Source organism: Hemicordylus capensis, chromosome 3, assembly GCF_027244095.1.
Source record: "Hemicordylus capensis ecotype Gifberg chromosome 3, rHemCap1.1.pri, whole genome shotgun sequence".
Taxonomy (NCBI): domain Eukaryota; kingdom Metazoa; phylum Chordata; class Lepidosauria; order Squamata; family Cordylidae; genus Hemicordylus; species Hemicordylus capensis.
Window position 1 is genome coordinate 52,527,002 of NC_069659.1, and position 9,203 is coordinate 52,536,204.

At 43.2% G+C, this 9,203-nt stretch overlaps 1 long non-coding RNA gene across 1 annotated transcript; it reads right to left on the bottom strand.

The window, feature by feature from the left end:
• Window positions 1-458: 458 nt before the first annotated feature.
• LOC128351807 (uncharacterized) lies at window positions 459-8,768 on the bottom strand. The gene is made up of 3 exons (XR_008320051.1): window positions 8,594-8,768; window positions 2,207-2,414; window positions 459-546 (listed from the first exon to the last, which is right to left on the bottom strand). It is a non-coding gene; the product is annotated as an uncharacterized LOC128351807 (long non-coding RNA).
• Window positions 8,769-9,203: the final 435 nt, after the last annotated feature.

Sequence of the window (9,203 nt, forward strand, 5' to 3'; positions counted from 1 at the left end):
TGAAATATCCTATTGGCTGAAAATTTCTATTGTCTGATCATCTGCTAACTCAGCAGTGTCCATAGCACATTTCCTGCCCAGAGGAGGCCATGCCAAGAGAAGCCAGTTTGGCCCTCCCTGTATCGAGAAGACTGGAGCAAGGAAACCTTGTCATGTGTTAGCTCAATATTTTAATGTGTCTTTTTCATAATCGTGTTTTTAAACTTTATTGTAAGCTGCCTTGGGATTTTCTTAATGAAAGGCGGGGTATAAATTTAACAATCAATCAATCAATCAATCAATGTGATCTGTAATCAGCGGGTCCCTTCCTCTGCCAGCAAGAGTCTAGACTCATAATTCAGACATGAGAGAAGCAATGAGAAAACCAAAATAAAACTAGGGTTAAATAGTCAGCAGTGATCAAGGTCACACAGAAGTCTTTGTTTAATTGATTTAATGCAATTACAGAGTTGATTTTCCTCTCTTTCTTTTTTCCCTCTCTTTCCTCTCTTTCTCTTTTTTCTCTCTCTTTCTTTTTTTCTTGGGAGGTCCTGGTCCCATTTGGTCCTGGAGACGAACATCCACTGAGTGAGATACATGGAGCAATTCACCTTCTTATATGACATTTTCTTTAAAATACTAGTGTGTCTACATGCCATCATAGTTGCCACTGAGTAATTAAGAGCCAACAGACAGAATGCCCATTGCGTGGGAGCATGCAGTAATTTATCTTTACTGAAACTGTCTGCATGGCAAAGCTGTCATTTGACTGATTTGCATCTCATTCAAGTAAACACTGAGTGTTCAGTTAGAAGGATAGTTGAAATAGAGCTTTCTGGAGAAAAAATGAGATACATTCCGCCCTCCTCCACCCCGTCTATCATGATTCATGACAGATTGCATGCTTGGGCTGATGACACATGGTATAACAGGACTGCAGGCAGAAATCTTAAATTTCTGGAGGAACCATGGTATTTAGAAAACTGGCTATGAAGCATTAGGAAAATAGTGAAATCTAGGACCCCATCTGCTTAGCAAGCTGATCAATGTTCTGTTACATCTCTGCAGCTTGGTCAGCAAATATTGTAGTTATAAGCTAAGATAACTTCCACATAAGCAGTAAAGGGACTTCTTTCTCTAGGGTGTGTCAGTAAGTTGGTTAGCCTTCTATCCCAGTTTACCTTGAGATCAGGGCTATCAACCCTGGCTGTGGTCTGGCAGCCTAAACCTGAGAGCAGCTCCAGAAGCCGGGGTGGGTCTGGGTGCCAGCCCAGTCCCAGAATGTTTTTATGGAGAGGGCTGCAACACTTAGTCAAGAGGCTCAGAAGTAATCAGGACAGTAGCTGATCATGGCTCTCATTTGGCAATGTAGTAGTGCACATTCACAAGAGGGAATGCAGCAAGTGTCCTGGAAAATAGTCTTTTATCTTATTTCAACCTGGGTGTGCTGTTACAACAAGCTATTTCCCTTTCCCAGTCAACCATTGAAAAGACCCCTTTGAAACTTGTCTCTTTTTCCCCTACAGAAATGGTATAACTGTCTACAAAATAAAAAATGTAAAACGAGAAATCTTTGTCCTCTGTATTTGAAAGGACAGATCCTTTAGAGAGGTTGTGGAAGGCCTAGAAATTTTATTCCAATAGCATGAGTAACACAGAAGCAGCAGAAAACTTGCTGAGTCTTTCCCCTTGAAACCAATGTTAAATCTGTTCTAGTTGTATGCCTTTTTTGATTGCCTATAAAATGAGAAACTTTTGCCCTATATATCTGAAATTGTTCAGATATGATGCCCTAAGGGAGTTGTAGAATATAATTTCATGCCAATAGGTTACTAGCAGCAGAAAAGCTTCTAGGTCAAATAAAATGAATTTTTATGATACTGTGTGCCTTTTTAAGATTTCCTATAAAATAAGTTGCTTGTAACCAACCAATCTCTCTGAAAGCTGGAAGGTATTGTGCCTTACCTGGACAAGGTCTAATAATTTCATGCAATTTGGCTGGAAAACACCAACATTAAGGGCATCAGAAGAGGTGTGTCTCCACTGAAATCAATGTAAAGCAAATAATTTTTCCACTCAGTTAAAAGTAAAACCACGTGAGTGCTGCAAATCTACCACCTATTTTACAGCTCTTGGGATGTAGACCTTGCCAGAAATTGTGATCTGCATTACTCATCACAGATGGTGAAAATTCAGGCCTGGCTCATTTCATTTGCTTAGAACTCACAGAAAACATGACCCAGTTGTCTGTGTTGATGCCTTCAGAAATCAGCTTTCATATATTGTCCAGAGCCAGCCCTACCATGAAGCAGGGTGAAGCAGGCTACTTCAGGTGGTCAGTTCTCCGAGGTAGCACAGCAATCTACTCAGACCCTCCTCATGGGCAGACTGCAGAGGAAGGAAGGCAAAATGGAACCATGGCATTTTCCCTCTTCCTAATACAAAAAGAAGGAAGGGGGAGAGCTTTAAAGAAGGAAGAAACTGAGGGTATGATTTTAATAGGAAAAGAGAAGGGGAGGGAGGGGGCACCATTTGGTGCTCCAGGTAGCAGCATGTCATGGGCTAGTATTGGTAAGCTCCATGATAAGCGGAGTGTCATTATTCCCCAGTGAGACCACACTGGGTTTAATTAGAGAAATTTTCCCTCAGAAAGCTTGTGTCTTCCTGAAGTGTATGGCCACATTCCCAGAATTACACATATCTCTAAAGGAAGGCCGTCCTTTGTAGATACGCTCATCACTTCCTGTCAAATCAAGATATGAAATCCTTCTGCCTTAAAACATAACCTGCAACCCTGCACAGTTAGACTTAATGAAATTGTTTTCAAACAGGCTGTGTGTAGGATTGCAGCCATAGGCTATTCCTACCAGTCTGTGATCTGATCGCACTCTCTGGATGTAAACTCAGATCATTATTTCCAAATAGTTTTCTACGCACAACACTGACCTCTTGTGTGAAATCTGTTGTTTGGCCGTGTCAAAAAATGTTCCCTTCAGTTTAAAAAATGCATGGAATTAACATTCCTATGTAATATCTGGGTAGGTATAGGTATCTGGGTAGCTGGTATGTATATCACTAACAGATTTTGCATTTGTTAGCAATACAGTCTGTGAAAAACCTGAAAGCCAAGCTAAATATTTCAGCTGCTAAGTTGTTTTCTTTTAAAAATTTCCATTGGAAGCGGATGACCTTGAACGCTTACAGATGAGGTTTCACCCTCTCTCTCTCTCTCTCTCTCTCTCTCTCTCTCAAACATACACAAACCACTGAAACATAAAGGGGTCTTGCCGTTCACAGTGAGGGGAGATATAGGAACAGTAAGAAGACTTGTGGTGGACAGAAGATAAGAGAGGAAGATTGGAGTAGGAGGCAGAAGTGGGGGGAAAATAGGTGAAAAAATGGTCGGAGAGAATGAGATATATAGGAATTAGAGGGAGGCTTTGTCCTATCTTATCTGCCCACAAGACTAGGCCAGGCCATAGGACCTCAGAGAGCTCTGAAGGAGCAAGTCAAAAGTAGATAGAGCTCTCAGATATCTCTGAGTGCAGGCTGCCTCCTGGGCTCTGCTTCCTTGTCTAGAAAGTGGAAGGCTTCAAGGGGCAGTCCAGAATTCTGGCATTCCTCCTCCTCATTTATCGAGCAGCACAACAGTGTGGGAGCTCTCGGGGGGGGGCAATGGGGGCTGTTTCAGGGGGCTCAGACTTGGAGGGTGCTGTTTCAAGGGACAGAGCTCTTTCGGGCTCCAGCCTGGTGTCAATGCCTGGGACTGGGTTTAGTGCTGTCCTGCCTCCTCGGAGTCTGATTCTGTATCATTACGGCAGGCCCGGCATAATGGAGGTGGAGAAGCAGAAGTCATCAGCCTGGGTAAATACTTTTTCTCTCATCTGCACTGTCACCAGCAGTTAGGGAGTAGTGTATCATTCTTCAAGTTTGTACTGTACCTATTTATAAGAGCAGCAATAGTCTCCAAAGGGATTGCAATTAAAGGAAGTATTATCCAGCACACTCCACCATACCTGTGCAGACTTGCATACACACACGGCTGGCTTATTTCTTTTTCCTTCCAAGAACAGCAACCCTTTCCCCTCTGCATGGCAAATGGTAGTGGTGGTGGTGGTGATGTTTAACTCTGCCAGGTTATAAAAGCATTTTACAATGTGCCACAGGCAGGAGTGGAGAGGCTGATGTTTGGAGGGCCAGGAAGGGAAAGCTTTGGAGTTTTTACATGCACACACTAGTCTGGACTGAAGTGTTGTTTTCTAAGGAAAGAGGGTAGGGCAAATGGCAGAAGAAAATTTAGGAAAGATTGATAGACTGAGCAACAAGGAGTGATAACTATGGAACTTTGACAGTGTCCTAGCCTTGTTTGGAAGTCTAAAATACATAACTGTCAACTACTTCTTCAAATGTCAAGGGTAATACAGGGTTACCTGCAGACAAAATTACCATATCTATCTCCTACTCTACATAACACAATATTACTCAGCAATATATATCTATTGATTATTTACTGCCACTAATAATACATTATTGTGGTAAGTGTGCACAGCAGCCAATAGCAAGCTGTCCATCTCTTTGTTAGATTCATAGGTCAGGAGGCCCAGAGGATGCTCCTGAATAGCTCTGCATCATCCTGAGGGGAATATTATAAGAAGAGTCTTGCACATCGGGTATTTTTGACATGAGAGGAAGGGCTGCTGAGGTTCAAGGGTCCTTGCCTCCCCACACAGAGACACATCTGGGTAGCCAGTGAAAAGAGATTTAGCTGTCAGCCTAAGTCCGAGACAGGAAAGTGCAGGAAAAGACCAGACTGATATTTGGAATCTGGAATGCTTAAGCTAGGTGAAAGCTGGAGCATCTTGGGTACAAAGGTGTGTACTTTGGAAACTGATGCAGCCTATTGCTGATGTATGGAAGAGCTCTGCAGCCATCCTACTCCATCTAATGCTCAGCTTGTATTTGTAAATAAATAAAATATCACAAAAAACCTTCAGCTTCCAATAATTTCTCCATGAAGGAAAACCGGAAGGCAAAGTAGTGCTGCACCCCCAGGAATGTCTCACCACTCAGAAAAGTAGAGTTCAGGGCAGATAACAGTAGAGAATTTGGGCTCCCTAAGGAGATATTCCAGAGCAGATCTACAATTAAGCAAATGTGTGCAATGAACATGGGCTGCCACTATGGGTACCAGGGGCATAACTATAATAGGGCAAGGGGAGACAGTTGTCTGCGGGCCCACTGCCTTGGGGGCCTCCCCAGAGGCAAGTCACATGACTGACTCCTCCAGCGGCACACCTGCCCGGGCTTCCTTGAGTTGTATTCATCCTCCGAAATTGATGTGAGTGTTAAGACAATCCATGTCTTTCTCTAGTACCATTAAATGACTTGCATCGTCCACAATTTACAAAATATTTTTTATTCCTTTTGTTACCACTATTCAGCTTCATTTAAGATTTCTTTACTTCATGAGATGAGCTTCAGTGAGAGAGGGGCCCATTTTAAAATCTTGTCTCTGGGCCCATTCCAACCTTGCTACGCCCCTGATGGGTACCTGGCCTAAATTTCTGACAAATCATAATTTCCTGATAGGAATAAGTGAGAAACTGTTGATGCAAATGCCTTGGAGATTATTAGTCAACACCTCGAATTTGGGCAAATGTGGGGATTTAGCTCAAAGGGGGAAGACAATTCCAAGCAATTTTAATTTTTTTCAAGCTATGAACTCAAGATAATCCACTTGAGAGAGAGGTTTCAGTTAACAAAAAGGAGTTTATTGGAAGACAAATAATAAAAGCAATAAACTAAGTTACTAGGCGGTCCTAACGTAAAAGCAATACAAATATGTTTTAAAACAGACTATTGTAAGGTACATTTAGTTTAAGGTTCCAAATTATATGTAAATTCCCAGGAAGGCTAGAGAGAGTTACTTTAAGATTTGGGGGCGGGGGGGCGGTTAATGTTTCAGAAATAAAAGAAAAGGATAGATTTAGCCCTGAAGGAGCCGGGCAAGAGGCTATATCTCCTGTCCTCACGAAGATCTGGCTCGGGCAGCTGGAGAGTAGCGTCTGTCTGAGGAGGCAAAGTGGAAAGCAGGAGAGTTGAAAGAGTTAGTGGGGTTGCTCATGAGGAAGGTTCCAGCATGAGGTCAGCTGGATAGATCGGCAGGTGGGGGGTGATCTAAAACCAGGCACAATGAGCTGAGCCTTGGCATGAGGGCAGCAAATTGGCCAGGAAGGTAGTGATTTCAGCTCAAGTGGCCCCAATGAAGAGGGGAACACCAAGATGATCTGCTGGGGTTCTTGTTGCAATGAAGTCCCCAGTGTAAAGCACAAGAGGAGCAAGAAGATTGTCTTGCTGAAGTCCTTGTTGCAGTCTGATGGAGTCCCAAGTGTAATGCACAAGGGAGCGGTGGTAGCAGAGGCGTCCCAAGTGTATAATTCACAAGGAAGCACATTGAATCATTGAATCATATCCCAAAACGTTCCTTGGCGGCACTTTGCTGTTGTCATGCTCTGCTGAATAGGGGAGTCTAGATAGGCTTTTTCAGAATGCATTGTGAAATGCATTGTCCTTCCTGAGTAGGAAGGAATGTGAATCATCTATTGTATTCAAGGCTGATTGTGAGGACAATTGGAGTGTGCAGGTGAATCAAAGAGTATCCTGTGCTGGGTGTTGGAAGTGAAGGACTATGCGCTGTCTCTTGTCTCAATGACATAGGAGGACAGACTAGTGAGTCTGGGCTAGAGGGTCAAGACATTGGTCATCCCTTCTCTACTGCTCTGACACTATCCCTTTGATATATAGATTGCTAATCTTAGGGACTCCCTTCCTTCCAGCCACTTCCTTCTTCTTTTCTTCCTCTTCCCTTCCCTCTACCTCGCAACATGCAAGCTCCTCTCCCTGCACCATGTGTGCAGAGATGCAGAATCCATCTGCATCCAGCTAGCTAGATCAGGGGTGTAACAAGGCTGGAGTGGGCCCAGAGACAAAATTTTAAAATGGGCCCCTCGCTGATACACACACATTTCACAATATATAGTCATGTGACTTGCCTCTGGGGGGCCCCTTGAGGCATGGGGCCCCCCAGGCAGCCGCCTCCCCTTGCCTAATAGTAGTTACGCCCCTGAGCTAGATGGATTAGAGATCCTATCTCTTCATTTTACTATCTAGAATGGAGTTCGCTAATGAATACTCCTTATATTGATTTGAAACTATGAACTGGCTCCAAGTTACTTTACTCTTAGCATACACGCATGCCTAACTAAATTCCTCTGTGTTGTGCCTCTGTGCACTCTGCTATAATGAAAAAGGGTTTCTCTTACCAGAGAGAATTCCCAACACTGGGAAGGGCTTCCCAATAGTTCTATCAAAAGTTTCGATGTGCACCTTTTCAAAGTTACGTCACTGACTCATCCCTATTGTGAGGGAGTCTGCTGCTGCACTTGTCTTTCTCTGCTTTCCCCTCCTGGCCTAATTGCTTCATCTGCAACAGGTGTTATCTCTCTTGCAAGAGGATGAGGGGAGTTTTAGAGTTCATCCTAAGTCCAAAATGACCTCGGATGCCAGGTAACTCACAATAGCTAGTTCTGGAGTCTGCTTAGCACCTTCTGTGCGTGTGTGAAGCTAATCCCCTTTGCAATTTGTGTTATTTTCAGCCCAAATCTAGGGGCAACTAGTCCACTGCCAACTAAGTGACTTGTCCCCATGTATAACAAACTGGGAGCTCACATTGCAGTGCAGCTCTTGACCATAGCAAAAGGGCAATCTCCAAGCCTAGAGATGCAGTTGCAACCGGGGAGGCTTCTGGGAGCAGACAGAATAAGCTCAGCTGGTAACAAAACTCAAAAATGTTAACTCTCAAATGGCTGGAGAGAAAGCTCTGAAATTTCACATGGTGTTCCTACATGAATGTAGGAGTAGGTGTGTGGACATTCAAGGACTTCAGTCTGTTGATTTTTAATGAATTTCTTTTTTTAAAAAAAAACCTTGAACCTTTTATAAAATTATTAAAGATCAACACATGGACTAATATCCCTGAATATCCACAGTTGGAATACTACCATCATGTGCTACTTCCATACAAATTTTTGAAAACTCTCCACCTATTCTGGAGTTATAATATGGGGTGCAAAAAATAGGGGTACTGCTCATTTTTTTAAGGCAAGGAAAAATTTCCTGCTAACGAGGCTTGAATGATGGACAGAGTGGGGCATTTTTTTTAAAAAAATCGTTAAAAAATCAACCAATATTCTTGAAAGTTTGTGCACTTAGTCTTCAGTGATTGATCTGAAAAGGCCAGTGGGAAACAAATGACACCAAGCAGCTACTTCTATAGCAATAAAGGACTTGCTTCTTAAGGGTCTATTTCCATGTTAATGATGTTTCACATGTTCTGAAGCAAAGCAACAATTCTGATGTTCCTTACCTCACATCAGAATTGTTATGAGTTTGTTGCTTTCTTAAGCTTGTAGGAAACCATGAATTGCTTTATGCTTTTCAAGCCAAGCCATTTCCTGCAAATAAAGATTGCCCACCCACCCCCAGCCCGTTATCTGCACAAGTGTGTTTCCATGCAAGACAAAGGTCTGTGTTTGTTTGTTTTTACTTTACTTACCTTGGAGAAGTATCTCTTTTTGTCTTGCGAGAACAGGTAGAATGCAGTTCCTTGTAAACTAGGAATGATACAAACTATACTCATTTGCACAACTGCTTTGCCATGATCATCCCATCTATTCTTGGGAGAGGGAGAGGAGAATCCAGTTGCCTCTGAGAAATGCTGTTGCTTCTACTGCATCCTCCACACTTTGTTGGCTAAAGCTTAGTGATGGAGCTTTAACCATCACCAAGGAGTCAATGAGAACATCATCATAGATAAACCACAGGACGTGTCATAATTGCCACTTGCAGAGGTGGGAGCAAGTGTCATCCTTCAACACTGAAGAGAGATATAGCTGGAGGGCACCTATCTACACTGCAAACATGTATGTCTTTTATAACAGTCTTATCCTGGGAGTTCTGGTTTGAAGAGAATGCTGATCAAGGGCGGAGCCACCATGGAGCAGATGGGACCCCTCTTCGCATTCCAGACATGCCCCCCGCATCTGACGTCAGACTTGGGGGGCATTTAGCTCTGGCGCGGCCCTATTTGGGAGCTAAACCACACCCCTGCATCTGATGTCAGATGCGGGGGAAGTGGCTAAATGCTCCCTGTGTCTGATGTCAGA